The sequence below is a fragment of the Cervus elaphus genome, chromosome 8, assembly GCF_910594005.1.
Source record: "Cervus elaphus chromosome 8, mCerEla1.1, whole genome shotgun sequence".
NCBI lineage: Eukaryota > Metazoa > Chordata > Mammalia > Artiodactyla > Cervidae > Cervus > Cervus elaphus.
Genome location: NC_057822.1, coordinates 31,117,740 through 31,138,218, shown reverse-complemented (window position 1 = coordinate 31,138,218; position 20,479 = coordinate 31,117,740).

The window sequence follows — 20,479 nt, the reverse complement described above, 5'->3', positions numbered from 1 at the left end:
TATTTATGTATGTATGTATATGTGCACACATATCTATAAAATATGTATATGTACACACACACACACACATATATATATATATGTATGTATGTATAAAGTCACTAACTATCCTTTTTAAAATTTCAGGTGAAAATTTTCATAGTTGGCATATCAGTCTGGGTTCCATCACAGAAACAGAACCAGTAGGAAAAATTTATTTATTTACAGCTGGCCCTTCATATCCATGGTTTTCACAATTATGAATTCAACATATAATCATTGTTCAGTTGATAAGTTGTGTCCAACTCTTTGTGACCCCATGGACTACAGCATGTCAGGCTTCCCTGTCCTTCACTGTCTCCTGGAGCTGCCTCAAACTCATGGCCATCCAGTTGGTGATGCCATCCAACCATCTCATCCCCTGTTGTCCCCTTCTCCTCCTGCCTTCAATCTTTCCCAGCATCCGGGTCTTTTTCCAATGAGTCAGCTCCTCACAACATATGGCCAAAGTAGTGGAGCTTCAGCTTCAGCATCAGTCCTTCCAGTGAATATTCTGGATTGATTTCCTTTAGGATTGACTGATTTGATCGCCTTTCTGTCCAAAGTACTCTCAAGAGTCTTCTCCAACACCACAGTTCGAAAACATTAATTCTTTGGTGCTCAGCCTTCTTTATGGTCCACTCTCACATCCATACATGATTACTGGAAAAACCATAGCCTTGACTATACAGACCTTTGTTGGCAAAGTGATCTCTGCTTTTTAATACATTTTATACACCATGTCATTTAAAGAACTTGAGCATTTGTAGATATTAATATCTGTGGGGTCTCCCAGAACAAACACTCCATGGATACTAAGAGACAACTGGTGTTTTCTTATTTATTTATTGCATAGAACTGGATTACACAGCTGTGGGAGCTGACCAGGCAAATCCCAGTTCCATAGACCAGCTCTCAGGAAGGGCAGGAAGGAACACAGAGGAGGAGTTGAAGTTGCTCTCTCCACAGATGGAATTTCTTCTTTGGGGGAACCTCAGTTCTGCTCTTAAAATCTTTCAACTGATTGAATCAGGCCCAACTACATTATTGAAGGTAAGTAATCTCCTTTACTTACAAGCAATTGGTTATAGATGTTAGTTACACCTATTAATATTAAATATAGTCACACCTAGATGAGTGTTTAAATACCTGGATTAGGTAATACCCTAGCCAAGTTGATGTAGGAAACTAACAATGGATTGGGTAAAATAACTTCACCCAAATGTAGTTTGAAAACAAACTACATTCTTCGTTGTAATTTTCAGTTTGATTTCTAGTTATAACACTTCTCTTCCAAATCTCAACTACCAGAAAGAGACGATCTCAGTAGGTAAATATAAAAATATTGTAGATTCAGAGCACCTGCACCTTGCAGTAATATTTTACTTGAAGCCTTCATTTCATCAAAATATGAGGAACATGTGCTTTGCCAAAAGCACCATGCTAGTAGGCTTTGGGGATGGCAAGATGACAAAGCCACAAAGGAGATGTATGGTTTGTTATCCAAGAGGGGGAAATGTGAAAAGTATTCTATTGAAACACAGTAAATTTAGTGGGTGTTCCAAAAGGGCAGTGGGTATATTTAACTGTGGCAGTGAGGTCAGGCTTCATGAAAGAGGAGACATTTCAAAAATAAGTATATTAGAGATATTTGGAGTTAGATATTTCAGATGGAGGAAATATTAGTTAAAAAAAAAAAAACACACACACACACACAGAGCAAGAAACTTGTGAAAAACAGAAGCACATGGTATTGGAAGATAAACAGTGAAGAAAAATTAGAAAAGATGTCAGGACCAGATGTCAGAGTTTTAGATAGTGCTAGGCTAAAGGAGGGGCTTCATTTCACAATCCATTGGGGAAGGGGGTGTGGGCATTGGGGGAGGACTGGAGACTTCATTCACAGGGCTACAAAGTGCTGGGCCCACGGGGGCGGGCCCAGTGTCTGGGTCCTCAGGGTCCAGTCTGGTACTTGAACTGGCTGGGAGCTTGGTTTTGTGGAAACCAGCCTGGATGCTAGCCTGGTGCTAGGGTGCCGAGCCTGGATCTTAGGGCTTCAAGAATCAATCTGTAACCTCAGTCCACAGAGCCAGTCTGGAGTCTAGGTCCATGACTGGTCAGGTGCTGGGTTGGGCCCAGTGCCTGGGGATGTGGGAGCCATCCTGGCAGTTCTAGAATTCCTGAGGCCTCCAAAGCAAAACCAAAGTGCAAGAGTTCTATAGGATATTGATGGACTCTTGTCTCTTGGCCTTTGCCAGAAGAAAAGCTCTATTGCAGTCCAGGGTCTTCTCAGGACAAGATCCCCCTTGGGAGGTTAAAACTGTCTAGAACTGTGCTTTTTCCACCTGATGTACAGGCTCTGCCCTTGGAGCTTCTAAATTGGTGGGTGTGGTGGGGTCAGATGCACCACAAGCAGGAAAACTACTCCCCTAGCATCAGCCTAGTCCTGAAGTAGAAGCCTATTCCAAAATAGAAGGCCAGAAGAGACTTCTTGAGTCAGCCAACTAGAGGACCCTACCTTGAAACAGCTCTGGAAACTCAAATCAACATGGAATTTCAGGAGTGTGGCCTGAGGTCTGGGAGTATTTAGTCTGGGACTTTGGACACATACCTGTCTGGGGAAAAGGACAAAGTAGATTTGTGCTTGAACAACCTGGGTGTACTTTGAGTTCATATTCTCAATTTTGGTATAGTTAAGATTTTAGGCATATCTTTTTATATTATTTGGTATATCCCCCACCCCTTGCTTGAAACCAGGTTTTTTAAGCTACAGAGTGATTTTTCTCAAAGCATAATAGAAATTCATTGTTTATCATCTTACAGGCTATAGACTAGATTCAAAGATACAGTGACAGAGTTGACATAGAGGATTAAGAACCTTAGAACTCAGAGACGTAGGTAAATTTTGATTAAGTAAATATGTTAGCAACTTATAAGTGTCTTTTGGCAGGGGGCGGGGGAACATAGATGAATGCAAAATGAATCTTGCTTTGTAAATTAATGTGGTCTTTTTGAGCCCAATAGAAGCATATAATTGCTCTTGTTCAATAGTGTTTCTCAGTCTCAGAATTACTGATCTTTTGAACTGGATAACTCTCTGTTGTAGGGGCTTTCTTGTGTGTTGTAGGTTATTTAGCAATTCATGGTCTTTACCCATTAGATGCCAGCAGAACACTCATGCCTGACTCATGAAAATAAAAAGATGCTTCCAGACATGGTCTAATGTCTTTTTGTGGGGCAAATTCACCCCCATTTGAGAAACTGTTGAGCTCCAGACTGCCTTTTCAGACTCCAGTTATCTGTTTGGGTTACTTAGAGGTGGCCACACTGAGGAAACCAAGGTAGCTCATCAGGTATATGTTGTGTTCTATTTCCAAATTTCATTTGACTAATAGGTGACTATTAAGACTTCTGGGCTTTCTGGGTGGCTCGGTGGTAAAGAATCTGCCTGCCAATAAAGGAGACATGGGTTCAGTCCCTGGTCTGGGAAGATCCCCTGAAGAAAGAAATGGCAACCCACTCCAGTATTCTTGCCTGGGAAATCCCATGGACAGAGGAGCCTGGAGGGCTATAGGCCATGGGGATTTCAAGAGTCACATATGACTTAGCCATTAAACAACAGCAACATCAAGACTTCCACTAGTCTGTGATATAGAACAATAGTGAGTAGGCTTTGGGCTATACAAGCACTCAGAAAATGTATACAGCATTGAGTATAATTGCAAATACTGTCTTCCGCCCCACACTCAGTGGAAAACTGACAGTTTTATCAGCTTTTTACAGAGTTTCAAGACCCAAACGAGATCTAGAACTTGTGCTGTGGTGACTCAAATAAGCTAAAGAGTCTCAAAGAGTCTCAGAAAAGAACGAGAAAGGTAGGATTTATTAGAGATTGAGTGCCAAATTCATAATAATATTTTAGTTATAAAAAATAAGCTTCATATATTTAAAAAATTATGTCAATGGTTAGTGGACATGCAGAAAGAATCATTGGTTAAATAATACCTCATGTATAAATTCTTATTTTCATCTTTGTACAGAATAACACTCTCCATTTTAGAAGTGGGATATGATAAAATATAATCAGTATTTTGTGTAAGACATTCTGCTAGGTGTTGGAAGTTATTGTAAAGGTGTCTCTGTTGTCACGAAGCTTTTTTTTCCTCCTGAAACTGTAGTGACAGGTTATTTGCCTGTTTGTTCTCCTGTTCTTCTCTGTATCACAGGAAGCTACATTTTTTAGGCTCTCTTGTCAACTGATTTCCAAGTAGATTTGGCTAAGGAAGGCATTGGAGATCTTCAAGGGGGAAAATAACTGTTCACCTGCATGGCAATTCTGGCTGCAGCTGAGTCTCTTCTATTGCTACAGCTTCAGAGAGACAGCTATTTTCCCCATGACCCCCGATCCTGTCGGATAACTCCAACCATGCTTCTGGTCCTATGATTCTGGATTCTAGGTTCTAACAATACTGCCTTTACCACCTTCTTTCATTGTCTCACAAGCTCCAACTGTGGGAAGGGCTTTCTGCTATTGTTAGTCTCTAGTTTGCCTCATTAAACCTATTTGTTTTATTAACTCTCTCATCACCCATGTAATAAAGTCCCTCTATTAAATTCCCTCTATTTGAAATACCTACAGTGATTTGGCCTTCTTTTATTAATACTAACATACAACAGTATAGAATAAGTGTATAAATAATTTTAATGAAAGGTAGGCTAAATGAGATGCAATGAAAGACAAATTGTCTTGAGTTTTTCAAAGGAGTGAGTATATCTAGATATGATGAGAAGCTCCTTAGAAAAGCTTCCTGAAAGAGCTGACCTTTGAAATAGTTTTGAAAGGATGGAGAAAAAATTGACAGTAGAACTTGGGGGTGAGTAATGGGAGAGGAGAAGCACAATTTCGTGCCAAGAGAACAAAATAAGGAGAGGGATACAAACAGAAACCCAGAATTATTTTCTGGGGAGACAGGAATAATATAGGTTTGCTCTAGTAAAAGAAATATGTAATGGGACTGTACCAAGGAAGGTTTAAATGCCAGGGGAATGAGAATGTGCTTTCTAAGCTCAGTATACTCTGGATTTTAATAAAAGATGAAATATTTTAAATTACATCAACATTTTTTGGTCAACATTTGATTGGTCGTTATTTCAGTGACTATTTATTGAGTGTCTAGGTTCTGGAGCACCCAGTGAAATAAAAACAGATTAAACCCCTTACTGAGCTTGTATTCTACTAGATATATTTAATATCTGTGCATAATTTTGATCATCTATAGCTTTAATTTAAACATAGATTAGGAAAGGCATGAGAAGATATTGGATGGATGCTAACTGGATGCTGGCTGAACAGGGAAGAAAGGCAGGACAGTATAGCACACTTACCATAGATGTATCCCTCTTTTGGAATCCCACTCCAAAATAACCACTAGCCTGAACTGGACCACTTGGTTTTAAATTACAGATGTTGCCTCCTGTAATAATCAAAGCCTCTCATGAAAGAAAGGTTCTGACAGGAGTCAGATCAAAGACAAGACTGAAATAAAATGAAAAGTTGTTCAATCTAAATAAATGCAGCTTTCTTTAATCGAAAATGTTGGTTGCAATTTTGTCAAGATAGGAAACTGCTCTTTTTTTTTCCATTGGGTGATAATAATAGTACCAACTTCAGCCAAAGCTGAACAATAGGCAAGATTTTCTCCCTAACACTCCAACTTCCAAATATTATATGACTTTATCTGCAGCTAGGTATTTTGGTGTCCCTGCTGTCTCACCTCTGCTCAGGGTCCCTAGGGTCCCTAATTTATCTCAGAGAAAGATCAAGCCTTTCTAAAATGTCTTGGGGTGGAATTTTATGCATCTAGACTAAGCCAGGAGCATACCTCATTGAGATTTCTGCAAAAGCCTTCTCACAGATTTTTCCATATCTAATTAACTTCATTTCCTTCCTGTATTTTTCCCAACTGTGCTATCTTTAAATATATTTATAATTGCATCATACCCACCACCCCTTTAAATTCCCTTCATGGTTTCCCACAGCCCCTCTTGTTCTTCCAGAATCATCCTACACCCTCTCTATCTCTTTCTCTTTCAACCCTTTTTTCTGACTGACTCAAACTTCAGCCTTCATTTAAGAGTTCTTTCCTTGGGGGGAGTCCTTGGGGATATCTACTTTCCCCAGCACTTTGCTGCTTTCGGTTTCCTGGCCTTTCCATCATCACAGATACTGCATCAAGAGCTAATCATTTTTGTATGTCATCTCCCATTAAACCCTGTGCTCCATGACAGCCATGATTGCATTTGTTTAATTCAAATATATATTTGAATGCCTAGTAGTAGAGCTATAGTGCATCGTAAATTCCCAATAAAGATATATTTAATTAATAACTACTACTTATTAATGAAAAAATTGGATTTTGTTTTAGGAATAGGGTTTGTGGGTCTCTTCCCCATATCTTGTATATTTCACACAGTAGGTGGTCTCCTACCAGGTTATAAAACAAGTTCAGGGAATAAAGATGGAACCTCAAACCACAAGCTGAGAATTCTGTCTTAAGCATCTTTCTGAGCTGGGTTAGGATTCCATATTTTCAGAGAAAATTGTTCAAATAATGTACAGTATTTTAAAAAATGAATATGTTTCACATTCTAAGTAGAAAAGTTTCCTTTAAGTTAAATATTGATGGAGTCTTCTGTAAGTTTTTTTTCTTGAATGGCTGCATACAGGGCAAATGGAAGACATTGTTTGATTTTGTTTGGTTAGCAAGCCAGTCATCTCAGCAGGAGTTGGTTAGCAAGAAATTTCTGCTGCGTTCTCATAATCTAACTAGTGCAGTTATGCTGTAAAGGCTCTCAGTGTCTGAGAATTTTTCTCACCTCCCCTAAAGCATCTGAGTTTCCATCACAAGCAGCATAACAACAGTGACTATTGCCTTTATATCTCAGCATTCTGATGTCCTGCTTTCTCTAAGGAAGCCTAAATTTTGTTTCACCTTGAAAAAAGCAGGTCAGATGTGTTAATAAATCAAGAGTAAAGTAAGATGATAATAAGACTCCTTCTTTTAATCAAATAACATCCAGATACTGAAATCAGAACAAAATAATCCAGAATAGGAGTTATGCCTATAACATGTACATTGGATTTAAAACATAATGTTGTTGATATCATTCTTTGGGGATGGGACTGGCCAATCAGTCATGGTGCTCAAAGTTGTTTAAGAATCCCTTTCCTTCACATATCCTAAAATGTAATCCTGTCACAGAGGGACTTTATACTCTGCAAGGCACACATAAGTAAAGACACTATTCTGAGCTGTGAAATCTTGCACAGAGGAAATTTACAGGTTGAATGCGGTCAGACATAGAGTTTGGGGTTAAAACCCCAGGAATCTCTTTGGTTTTGGTGCCAGACAGCACTCTCTCCTTTCCTCTAAGGAAATCAGCCTTGGGAAAATCCAACAAGAAGCCCAGTGTGGCATCTCACTGTGGCTTTTAGAAGGATCCTCTTAAGTGTCATTTACAAAAGTGGCATTCATTTAAAGGTTACATCCTCAAGTGAACAGGTCTGCTAAAGAGACCTTCAGTGATTTCACAGTGAATGGAAGCTTTGGACTTTGCTCAGAGGTAATGGAATTTGAGCTGATTAGAACACTCCCAGCTGATCAAAATCAAACTGTGTTATTTGTGATTTTTGATGCTTTTCACAGAGGGAAGTTCACACTAAAATTACTTTAGAGGTTGAATTTCATAGCCATTATTGTTTTAATTATTGGTTGGCTGTCCACTGTCTCTCCATTAAGTCTTTTTGGAATTCACATCAAAGGGATGTAAAAATGGCACTTTGGAAATATTTTGACTGAGAAGTGGATAGTTTTAAATTGTTAGACCTAGTAAGTTTATTCTTTTATTCCCTCTTATTTCCTAAATGACTCAAATGTTCAACAAAGGTATTGAGACATCCTTAAATTCAGACCAAAAATTGATTTTTTTTACTCTTTGTTCCTGCTTCAAATACATTTATTTGTTTATTTTTAGATTTTCATTTCATCAGATACATTTTAATACCAGGGCTTATTTTTTTTCCTCGGGGTAGCTTTACATCTTTAAGTTACTTTGTTATAATTTTAGTGCTAAGAAAACTTACTCTAGAGACATAGTGAAATCAACCCTAAGGATGAGATTTGATATCATCATAGAAATATTAACATCATAGTGAAAGCAAAAAAAAAAAAAAGCTAAAACTGTATTACTTTTTCACTTTTCTATATGATTTAAGATACATGTTTTACAGAATGAGGTAACATATAACATAGAGTTTGGCAAACTTAAAAATAAAACTACTGTGATAAAAATGTAACTGTGTGATAAGTCGCTTCAGCCTTGTCTGACTCTTTGTGACTCTGTGGACTGTAGCCCACCAGGCTCCTCTGTCCATGGGATTTTCCAGGCAAGAGTACTGGAGTGGCTTGCCGTGTTGTCCTCCAGGGAATCTTCCCAACCCAGGGATCAAATGCAGATCTCCCACATTTCAGGTGGATTCTTTACCATCTGAGCTTCACTATTTCTTTTATAATATTAGTTTATTATGATATTAGTTTAACCATTAATTTTAATGTTGCTTATTTAATATTAAAATTTAAGTGAGTCTGTCTTTTGGCATATATATATATACTCACATGTATAATTTGCTCAGCTTTGAGACCAGACTTCACAATAAAAGGGGAGCAAAAAGATATTCTGATTTTAACATTGCTAGACCTAAAACTTGGTTTTGAAAATTCTTTGTACAAGTTCATAAAACATCTCAAATCTAGAGAAGCACTTTATGGATTTATTGAGTATCAGCACAAACTAAATAGTAATGAGCTCATTTTCATAGAATGAAGCTTCTTATGACTCCAGCTGCTGAGAACTTGCACAGCTGGATGCTGGCTGCAACATAGAACTGTCATCTGTTAGTGAAAAAAGTTTTAGTTTAAGCTTAAAACAAAAGGCCCTTTCTATGGCTTTGAGGAAACCATTTTCCACTGAAATATATAGTGTGACTTAGTATAAAGCTAAAACATGCCCAACTCTTCTTTTAATACATTTGTGCCCATTTATTTTAAGAAAATTAAAGTCAAAAACAGCTCGACAACACAGCTTATTTTGGTTAAAATATAGAGTTCTCCAGAAGGAAACCATATTTCACAGCCAGACCCTAGACATGGCAGATTTGGAGTCAATCAACTTGCACAAGGCCCTGAAGAAAGGGGGCTTGGGGCTACTATTTCAAGGATATCTGATGCTCTGGAAACTTAAAGCAGGGAAAAGAAGGCATTAAAGATTCATTCATTCAATAGTACGAGACCTATTCTTACAATTGGGGTTCCCTGGTGGCTCAGACGATAAAGAATCTGCCTGTAATGTGGGAGACCCAAATTCAATCCCTGGTTCAGGAAGATCTCCTGGAGAAGGGAATGGCTACCCACTCCAGTATTCTTGCCTGAAGAATTCCATGAACAGAGGGAGCCTGGTGGGCTATCGTCCATGGGGTTGCAAAGAGTTGGACATGACTGAGTGACTAACTCTGTCTTTACAATTTAGGTAAATCTGACAACCACCACAGCTCTTATTCCTTCACTCACCCAGTCTCTCATTTACCCTGTATTTATTGAGCATCCACTGGTGTACGTAACATCTCGCATCTTGCTTTCACACTGCTTCCTGTGTTTTTATTCACTGTCAATGATAAATGTTCACTCTGGAGGTCATCCTCAATTCCTGTTTTCTCCTACATTCTGTATCTGTTAATAACACAACACCCAATCCTGTCAATCAGATTTTCCTGCGACCTCCACCGTGACCCCTTGGTCCACGCCACCAACCATCATGTTCCATGTGGAATACTACAACAGCCCTCCCTGGTCTCCCTACTCACCCTGCTGTAGCTAATTCTCTATGTAGTAGCAGCAGTGATGCTCCCAAAAGCTTAATAGGAACATTTCAATTCACTGCCCCAAACTCTCCAATGGCTTCCTCAAACACAGGCGTACAATTCAAAATTCTTATGGAGGCCTCTATGGTCCTACTTTGGCCCTGCTTGTTTTTGTCTCCCTGACCTCATCTCTTGCTGCTCTCCCTTTCATTTTCAATGGTCCAGTCACACTGAACTTCTTGGCACTCTTGCAATAGATCAAGCCATGAAAAGCCGTGCTTTTCCTTCTGCCTGGAATGCTCTTTCTCCATATCCTCTACCTCATATGGCCTCTCTCTGTGGTCTTCTAGCTAAACTTTTGAAGTGGCTGAGGTCCTTTTGTGATTTTTTTTCCTTTTTCTTTATTGCCCTTTCACCGTCCAATCTGTCCTCTGCCTATTGTCACCAGAGTGACCTGTCAAAAGCTGGATTCTGACAGGGCCCCTTCCCTGCTATAGAATCTTTCAAGGTCTATCCCTGACTATAGGAGGACTTAGACTCTTTCATCCTTAACAACTTGATCCTGATTCTTTTTACTGCTGGCTCTTCCTTCACTTCTCAACTTCCACTTATAATCCAGCCACCCACCCCATTTATCCTTCCCCTTAGCCACATGATCTCGCCTCTCTTCCTTGATTCATGCTTTGTATCTTGCCTGCTATGCCTTCCTCCTCTCCTATGAAAGTTCTGCACAAGGAATTCTTAGCAAACAGATGAGAAGAATAGCATTCTATTCTATTGAAGGTGGAAGAAGAAAGACTTAAATCAGATGTTGGGAGGGGAAGACATTGGATAGGTAAGAGGAAGGAAGGATGGAAGGCTGAGACAGAGTGACATGTGACAAGGCAGATCACATTCAGTGTGGTTCCTGAAGGCATCATTCCTTGAAATCCGCTGAGGCAATTGAAGAATGAAAAATAGAGAGATGTGACGGTAAGAATAGGAAGTGGTATGGATGAAGACCGATTAGAGAAACCAGGCAGAAGCGTGGGAGGAGGGCTTGAAATGCTTCAAGTTCTACAGAATAGTATAAGTATTAAGTAAAATGGTATATGTAAAATCCCTAGAAACATATTGCGTTCATAAAGTGCCTCAATTTGCAGGAATTGTTATGAGCAATAAAGATTTATGGTAAGTTTGTGATCAGAGCAACCATGAAAGCAGAGTTTTCCAAGTGGAACAGGTGGGAAATGTCTGTCCCAACCCCAAAGGCAAGGCATGTTTATGGATTGTTGACAATGCTTCTGAAAATATATTTTTTCAAATATGTCTGGTTCTAGTTTTAGTTAAACTAAAACACTTTTAGGGATTGTCTTACAAATTTTTTTCTCTCTGGGTTAGTTTTAGGCTTGCAAGCATACCATATAAATGATGATATTGAACATCATTTGTCATTTGCTTGAAATAGATTCATGACCCAATGAATGAGCTTGACTATATCATATGCCCTTTCACTACCAACCAAAACAGATTATTAATCCAACCTTAAATCTTGTGACAGAGGAGTGAAGATGGACATTTAACCCCCAACTACCACATTGTAAATGTCTTTAAGATTTAAATGTAAGAAGTGACAATATTCCTTGAATAATAAAATCCTAAGTATAAAGAGCTCAAGTCATGGCAAATGGTATGTCTTAATGGATTGAAGGACATTTTCTGTGGACCTAGTAGTATACAGGTAGTATAATACAAGAGCTGGCAGTGTGTCTGGAATGTCAACATCACCTTAGAGTCCCACTACAGCCTTCAGACTTTTGAGACCTGTAAATCCCCAGTATGTGACTTTCACTTTTTTAAAGAAGCTGACTTAACAGTTCTCTTGAGTACTGTGATTTCTGAATTACAAAGAATGACCTCCTAAGGAAAATTAGAATCTTTTAAAGTGTTTCGTGGGGTGGGTGCACGGTTCCTGAAAACTGCAAAAGTAAAACTGGCCCTGCTTACGAGAGTTACTAGGATGTTGTTTTTATTGTTGTTATTTAGTTGCTCAGTCGAGTTCAACTCTTTTGCAACCCTATGGACAGTAGCCCACCAGGGTCCTCTCTCCATGGAATTTTCCAGGCAAGAATACTGAAGTGGGTTGTCATTTCCTCCTCCAGGGGATCTTCCTAACCCAGGATTGAATGCAGGCAGATTCTTTAGCACTTGCACCACCTGGGAAGGACTTCAATTATGATTTTCTCAACTAAAAGGTCAAAGATGATAAATGCACAGTGATAGCTCAAGTCCTTACTTAGAAGTTTTTTTAGGGACAATTGAAACCTAAAGAAATAAGACAAGTTGGTATTATTTGGAGCTCTGTCTTATTAAAAATTTTTGGAGTGTATCAGTTCAGTTCAGTTCAGTCACTCAGTCGTGTCCGACTCTTTGCAACCCCATGAACTGCAGCACTCCGGGCCTCCCTGTCCATCACCAACTCCCGGAGTCCACCCAAACCCATGTCCATTGAGTCAGTGATGCCATCCAATCATCTCATCCTCTGTCGTCCCCTTCTCCTCCTGCCCTCAATCATTCCCAGCATCAGGGTCTGTCCAAATGAGTCAGCTCTTCACATCAGGTGGCCAAAGTATTGGAGCTTCAGCCCCAACATCAGTCCTTCCAATGAACACCCAGGACTGATCTCCTTTAGGATGGACTGGTTGGATCTCCTTGCAAGTCCAAGGGACTCTCAAGAGTCTTCTCCAACACCACAGTTCAAAAGCATCAGTTTTTCGGTGCTCAGCTTTCTTCACAGACCAACTCTCACATCCATACATGACCACTGGAAAAACCATTGCCTTGACCAGACAGACCTTTGTTGGCAAAGTAATGTCTCTGCTTTTTAATAAGCTGTCTAGGTTGGTCATAACTTTCCTTCCAAGGAGTAAGTGTCTTTTAATTTCATGGCTGCAATCACCATCTGCGGTGATTTTGGAGCCCAAAAAAATAAAGTTCCACTGTTTGCCCATCTATTTGCCATGAAGTGATGGGACTGGATGCCATGATCTTAGTTTTCTGAATGTTGAGCTTTAAGCCAACTTTTTCACTCTCCTGTTTCACTTTCATCAAGAGGCTCTTTAGTTCTTCTTGGCTTTCTGCCATAAGGGTGGTGTCATCTGCTTATCCGAGGTTATTGATATTTCTCCCAGCAATCTTGATTCCAGGTTGTGTTTCCTCCAGCCCAGCGTTTCTCATGATGTACTCTGCATATAAGTTAAATAAGTAGGGTGACAATATACAGCCTTGATGTACTCCTTTTCCGATTTGGAACCAGTCTGTTGTTCCATGCCCAGTTCTAACTGTTGCTTCCTGACCTGCATACAGGTTTCTCAGGAAGTGTATAGGTTCTCATTTAGTCCCTCCTAATCTGTCTTCTATGTGTTAGACTACTGGTCACCCATAGAGCATCCTTCTCTTGTTGACTCTGCCTTTATAGAAACTCTGCTGCAGGACTGGCTGCATAGTTTCAGGACCCAGTATATTACAAAATTGTATGTCCCCTTGTTCATAGGATAGACATTTCAAAAAAGGGCAACAGTAGAGAATTAAACCAAGCATGGGATCCTTGTCATCATGGTACCCTGTGCAAACGTGTAGGTTGCATGCCCTGAAAGCTGACTCTGATCTGCAGTCAAACAGCAGTAAGAGAGGACCCAGCCTCACCACCTTACACACTATTTGCCAAAGTATATTCAGTAGTTTAATTAAGCTACAGAGTAGTACTTAACCAGTACCACTTCCTGCATTCCTTAAACCTCATTCCAATTTCTTCCAGCCAATAAACACTGCTTTTTTCCCCTAATTATAAACACTAATTAAACCACATTTAGGGGAGCAAAAGTGTGCTCTTTATTACTTCTGTGCAAGGGAAGACTGCCATAAAGATTTTATATTTGTTGAGAAATATTCCTGGAGAAGAAAATGGCAACCCACTCCAGTATTCTTGCCTGGAAAATCCCATGGACGGAGGAGCCTGGTAGGCTACAGTCCATGGGGTCACAAACAGTTGGACATGACTGAATGACTTCACTTTCACTTTCACTTTGAGAAATATTCTAGATATTAGTGATACAGTAGTGAACTAAGTAATGGCTTTGCTTTCATTCTAATGAGGAATTTTCATACTTTAGCAAGACCTCTGTAATTATTTATTTTATTTGAAGAATCTGTAACTGAAAGAGCTTTTTATTGAAATAAGTGTGTTTTTTTGTTTCAATGAGCTTATTTTATTTGGGCAAAAATAAAAACAATTTTTTAAAGAAAAAAGCATGATGATTTAAGTTAATATGACTTAGTAAATATCCTTTAATTAGTTTATATCATTTAATGAGTTTAATTCAAGAAAAGAAGGAAACTATTGACCAGAAAATACATGAGGACCAGGGAACCCCATTAACATTTCAATTTAAACGTGTTAATAACTTTTTAAAAATTATCAGCCTTTGGTAGTTTTCTTCCTATGCTTTGTATCCAAGTGTTGGGTACTTTTTCTGAAGTTTTCATTATATCTCGCTTTGATAGTGACCATATACAAAGAAGCAAGAATCGAACAACAAAGAGATAAATGTATAATATTTCCTTTTATGACAATTTCAAGTTTTTCTTCTCTTTTCTCTCTTCATTAGTTCTTCCTTTTCATAGAATGTTACTTCATTGTTTCTTTTGCTGCTTGATTTGGGAATATGTCCATCCCAAATTTTTCATTTAGGATTTTCCTTAGGTACATATGGATTCTTGAGAATCGCTATGGCTTTGTAAGTATTTTATAATATAGAAAGGCTCTTCTAGAGTCAAGTGGGATTTCTTTTCCTATCATATATCCTCTGCATATGGCAAATATCCCTTGCAGGACATTTGGTCCTGTACAAAAGATCCATCGGACATTTGGTCCATAAGACATTTGGCTTATGCTGAAAGGTCCTTGATATTTGCAGAACCATTTAGTCCTATCCAAAATATCCATAAAACATTTGGTCCTCACCAAAAGGTCTTTGATATTTGGTCTTGAATAAAGTGCCCACAAAACATTTGGTCCATAAGATACTTGGTTTATGCCAAAGGGTCCTTGGTATTTTCAGGACAATTTGGTCCTGTCCGAAATGTCCATAAAACCATTGGCTTATGTCAAAAGGTACTTGGTATTTGATCCTGTCCAAAACAATTTGGCACAGACCAAACATGCTCATGGAAGTTTTGGAAAGAACCAAATTTCAAGGACATTTTGGCATGGACCAAATGTCTTATGAATGTTTTGGACAGTACCAAATGTCTGCTAATCGTGGCAGTCCTATTGATTTCAGTCAACAGAAAAGTACTGAATCTATCAAAATAATAACTTTATTTCAGATGTTCATTCTGCATCTAAACTTCACTCCTTTAGAAATATTGTATCTTTTTCCTCGTTATCAAATTCTATATTCTGTGTTGCTGTGAGCATTACTCGAATATTAAGATTTGACAAAAATTTTGCTGTTTTATTTTTGACTTCTAAAAGTGGTTTGGAGTCTTGAAGTCTATAAAAGCAAAAAAATACCCGTCTGGCTATTTTTATGCTCATTTCAGTAAATAGTCTGTTCTTATAATTTGCAGCATTTCCTATCAGAAGGTGTAAGAAACAACCTCAATTTCTATAGCATTTTACTTCAAAATTGACTTTGTGGCTTATGACCATCTTGTTTCCTGCAAGGATAATCCAGAAATTCATTTTTAATAAAGGATCTATTTAACTTTTAGTTAGGAAACTACAAATAGTCCCCCGTAAAACCTGCTGACCACAGTCTGAAAATATGAAATGTTCTTTGGAGGGTTTTGGGTGTGGATTGAAAGACACATTTTCGTAATATGCAATGTGTCATCATCAAGTAATGTTTACGGATCCCAGTGCCCTGGGGATGTGTGCAAGGTTTAGCAAGCAGATGTTAGCAGTCAAGGAAAAAGTATGACTGCTGCCTAAAAATATTCCCTCTTGTCTATCAGTTACATACAAGATTGTCAAGATCTCTTCTTTTTGGTGTATGCAATTTGCCTGGCTTATAAGACAGTTAATATAAAAAGAAATTTGAAAATCGCTGAAAGAAATCCTCTATAAATGACCATTGAAGAACCTCTTGTCCATTTTTGTGAGTTTTTTCTGTTGAAAAAAACCTAGCTGTGGGCACTCTAATGATACTGTTTTAATGATTACCTTATAATTAATTTTATATACACTAAATCTAGACTTTCCACTCTGCTTCTCCACTTCTTTGAAAACTAAATTACTGAAAACACTAATTGTATTACATGGCAACTCCAAAAGTATATTAACTTCAAATTCTTAGAACTAAAAAACCTTTCAGTGGGAAAAGATGAAATAAGATGAGTGTTTTGCCTTGATGTTCTGATATTTAGAGGGTGAATCTTGCCTTCTCTGAATAGAGTATAAGGGTCTTTGAGGCAAGTTGAAGTGGTGTTTTCAGAAAGACTAGTCAGAGCTATTGGACTATTTCAAGTGAGCAAACAAATTTTTAAAAATAAATTTAGTGACATTACTTTTGAACATACCTTTTCTTAATAGAAAACCTGATTAGATAATAATAAGTGGACAATTAATGGGATCTTTCACTTCTGAAAGAGCTTCATTGTACAGTAATTTTAATTGAATCTTAATAATTTACTTTCTTGGGTTATTATTTATATATGAGAAAATCTCAGGGATAGAGTAATTATCAACAGATCTAAGGATTTGAATAAGAATCATTCCATGCTGAAAACTCACCGTTGCTTTCAATGGTGAGATGTGTATCGATGAAGCATGTGAGTACTGACGGCTTTTTCTTTTTCATACATTCTGCTGTAAAAAATTGTGAGTCATTAGTCTCTGTAACAGGAAGGGAAGTCGGGGAAGAGAGAAATCAAGTTCAGGTCACTCAGATATATCAATAGACTAGGATAAGAAACCTAAAAATATACTAGATTACACATGAATATTTATATATTATAGTATATAAATGAGACTACATGATAAAAGTGACATTTCAAATAAATGGGAGAAAGAAGAATTTTTTGGTAGATGATTGGTTACCCAAATCTAAAAGAGAAAATTGAATACTTTCCTCTTACCATACATAAGTGTAAATTTCTTAGTAATCTAAATGTAAAAAATGAAATCATACATATCTTTGGATAAAACTTAAATGAATCCCTTAAAATTTTTTTACTATGATTTGAAAACAAAACAGTAAAAATTAATGGTTAATTTGACTGCATTAAAAAAATTTTGTCTAAAAATACCACAAGCAGTGTAAGAAGACAAATTATAAAAATTGTATTTGTAATTTATATCACAGACAAAGATTTAATGTCCCTAATATAATCAGATCACTTGAGTTTTGAGGAAAAAAAGACCAACCATTTGGTTGAAAATGAATGAAAAATATGAACCGAACTTTCACTGATAAAAGAAACACATCTGACCTTTAAACATGAGAAGGACACTCAGTCACACTCATAGTAGGAGAAATAAAAATTTACGATACTTAGATATACCATTTCTCACCTATCAGATTGATCAGAAAGTAAAATATCTGATAAAACACACTATTGATGGTGATAGGAAGACAGATGTTCCATACACTGCTACCTTGGAAAAAATATAAAATGAAGTATGGACAAGGCCTTTATTGCATGAGGGCTTTTAAGAGAAAAAAAGGCTTAGAAGGAATCCAAACGTCCATCAGCAGTGAACAGCTTGAATAAACTCTGGTACTTTCACACAATAGAGTCCTTTGTAAATAGATATTAAAAGGAGAGAGAAAGATCTCTGTATACTGCTAGAGATCATTCTCCAGGATATTTATATTAATTAGCCAGGTATAGAAGCTTGTGAATAGTATGCTTCCTTTTGTATTAGAAAAGGAGGTATAAATAATGTATATATTAATATTTTTAAGATTTCAAAGAGAAGCAATTGAACAACTGATCAAAAATAAATAAAAATGTTTACTGATATAGGAGGAAGAAAAGGAGTGGGCTTAATGAGCAGTCTTATTATAGTGATATGATGTAATAATTTTGACTTTGAATTATGTATTTTATAAAATTAAACAAGCAATTTCTATAAAAAATAAAAAAGCAAATAGAAACAAATTTGATTTCATGTCAAGCTGGTAGCATTATTATACAGATAAAGAATATTTCAAATCACTTTTGAAATAGTTTCTGACTGTTCTAGGTAGGGTACATGCAAGGGCAAAAAGATTTGCATTCAGGAGTCTTATTAGTAATAGCATCAGTATCTTTCTTGAAACTTGCATGATAAAGAGAATAAGCAACTAATATAAATGTTGTTATCATAGGTGAAAAGAGGTATAAATATCAAATAAACATTAAAAAACAAATCTTGTGATGTCTGATTTTGGTTGTGAAATACTCCTATGAAATCATTTTTTAATAAAAATAGACATTTCTGTGTTTTGTACATGTAAAAGTCCTGGAAAGAGTGCCAATTCAGGAACAGTGACTCCCCCTTGCACCTAGATTATACTCTCGCTATACTCTTTTCCACTCAAAGGAATCAGAGCTCCTTAGGGAAATGCTTGATTTCAAGTCTGGGACAGAAATGTATTCTCTATTCTGGTACATGTGACAGAAGTCAAGGAAGCTACTGAAGACTACAGGGTTTTGTCAAAAGAAAATAGGACTTAGACTTTCCTAGTGGTCCAATAGTTAAGAATCCCCCTTCCAACTGAGGGGATGCAGGTTCGATCCCTGATCTGCGAACCAAGATCCCTCATGCTGCAGGACAATTAAGTCTACACACCACAGCTACGGAGCGCCTGTGCTCTAGAGCCCATGCTCCCCCAGAAGAAGACCCTGCTTGCTGCTACTAAGACCCAGTGCAGCCAAAAAAGTAACTTTGTTGTTCAATCCCTAGGTCATGTATGACTCTTTGTGACTCCATGGACTGTAGTCTGCCAGGTTTCTCTGTCCTTGGGATTTCCCAGGCAAGAATACTGGAGTGGGTTGCCATTTCCTTCTCCAAAATAAATCTTTCTTTTTTGTTTTTTTTTTTAAAGTAAATATAGAACTCAATGCAAAAGGATTCCCACTGCCTTTTGGGACAATTTGAGCATTAGAAAGATATTGACTGAAAATGACTGGAATACTTCCAATATTTTAAAATTCAAAGAGTTTTTAGTGATATGAGCAAAACAACACATTGGTCAGTGGTAGTGGCTAGAACACCAACTCATTCTGGAAAATAAAAAAATTAAGCATTATCTCATCCTTCCTGTGCTCACTCTTATTTCAGGATGACTGAATAGCTGATGAGGGAAAAAATCCTTTTAGAAAAATTCCAGTCAACAAAATACAAAGGAAATAATAAATAAAATGAGACAATCATCATTTGGAACAGCTAAGGAAATAATGGATTGAGGCAGTGATTATCCAGAATCCTTAAAACCATTAGTTGAAAAGTTGATGGGAAATTTTATAAAGGATGGACCAGGCTGAAACCTGGAACCAGCTGATCAGTATGGATAACCTTAAGAAGGGGACAGTTACTGATATGATGCAGTAGTAAGTGTAGAGTGCAGCCTGTAAGATGCTCTGACCTAAAAGTTGCATGTGCATCTATTAAGTCACTAGGTCCAATTACCAGGTTAGAGGAAATAGAAGGCATTTTGGAACATATTAGATGGCACCATAAGTACACAATCAGATGGAATCCTGCATAATACGTGATAGAATACAAAAGATGACCAATAGCCCCGTGGTTGGTTGGTTTGTTTCTTTAACAAATTAATGGCATATGCAATGCAAAATAAAGAAAGGAAAATTAGCATGGATAAGACTCTTAAAGTCACATCAGCCAAATGCAACACATTGCTTGCTTAGGTCTTAGTGTAAATAAATCAACCCTAAAAACACATTTTTGAACAATGGAGAAAAACTAAGCATAGACTCTGCCCTGATAGGTAACGCTGAAGAAGCTGCAGTGGAACGGTTCTATGAAGACCTACAAGACCTTTTAGAACTAACACCCAAAAAAGATGTCCTTTTCATTATAGGGGACTGGAATGCAAAAGTAGGAAGTCAAGAAACACCTGGAGTAACAGGCAAATTTGGCTTTGGAGTACAGAATGAAGCAGGGCAAAGGCTAATAGAGTTTTGCCAAGAGAATGCACTGGTCATAGCAAACACCCTCTTCCAACAACACAAGAGAAGACTCTACACATGGACATCACCAGATGGTCAACACTGAAATCTGATTGATTATATTCTTTGCAGCCAAAGATGGAGAAGCTCTATACAGTCAGCAAAAACAAGACCAGGAGTTGACTGTGGCTCAGATCATGAACTCCTTATTGCCAAATTTAGACTTAAACTGAAGAAAGTAGGGAAAACCACTAGACCATTCAGATATGACCTAAATCAAATCCCTTATGACTATACAGTGGAAGTGAGAAATAGATTTAAGGGACTAGATCTGATAGACAGAGAGCCTGATGGAATTATGGACGGAGGTTTATGACATTGTACAGA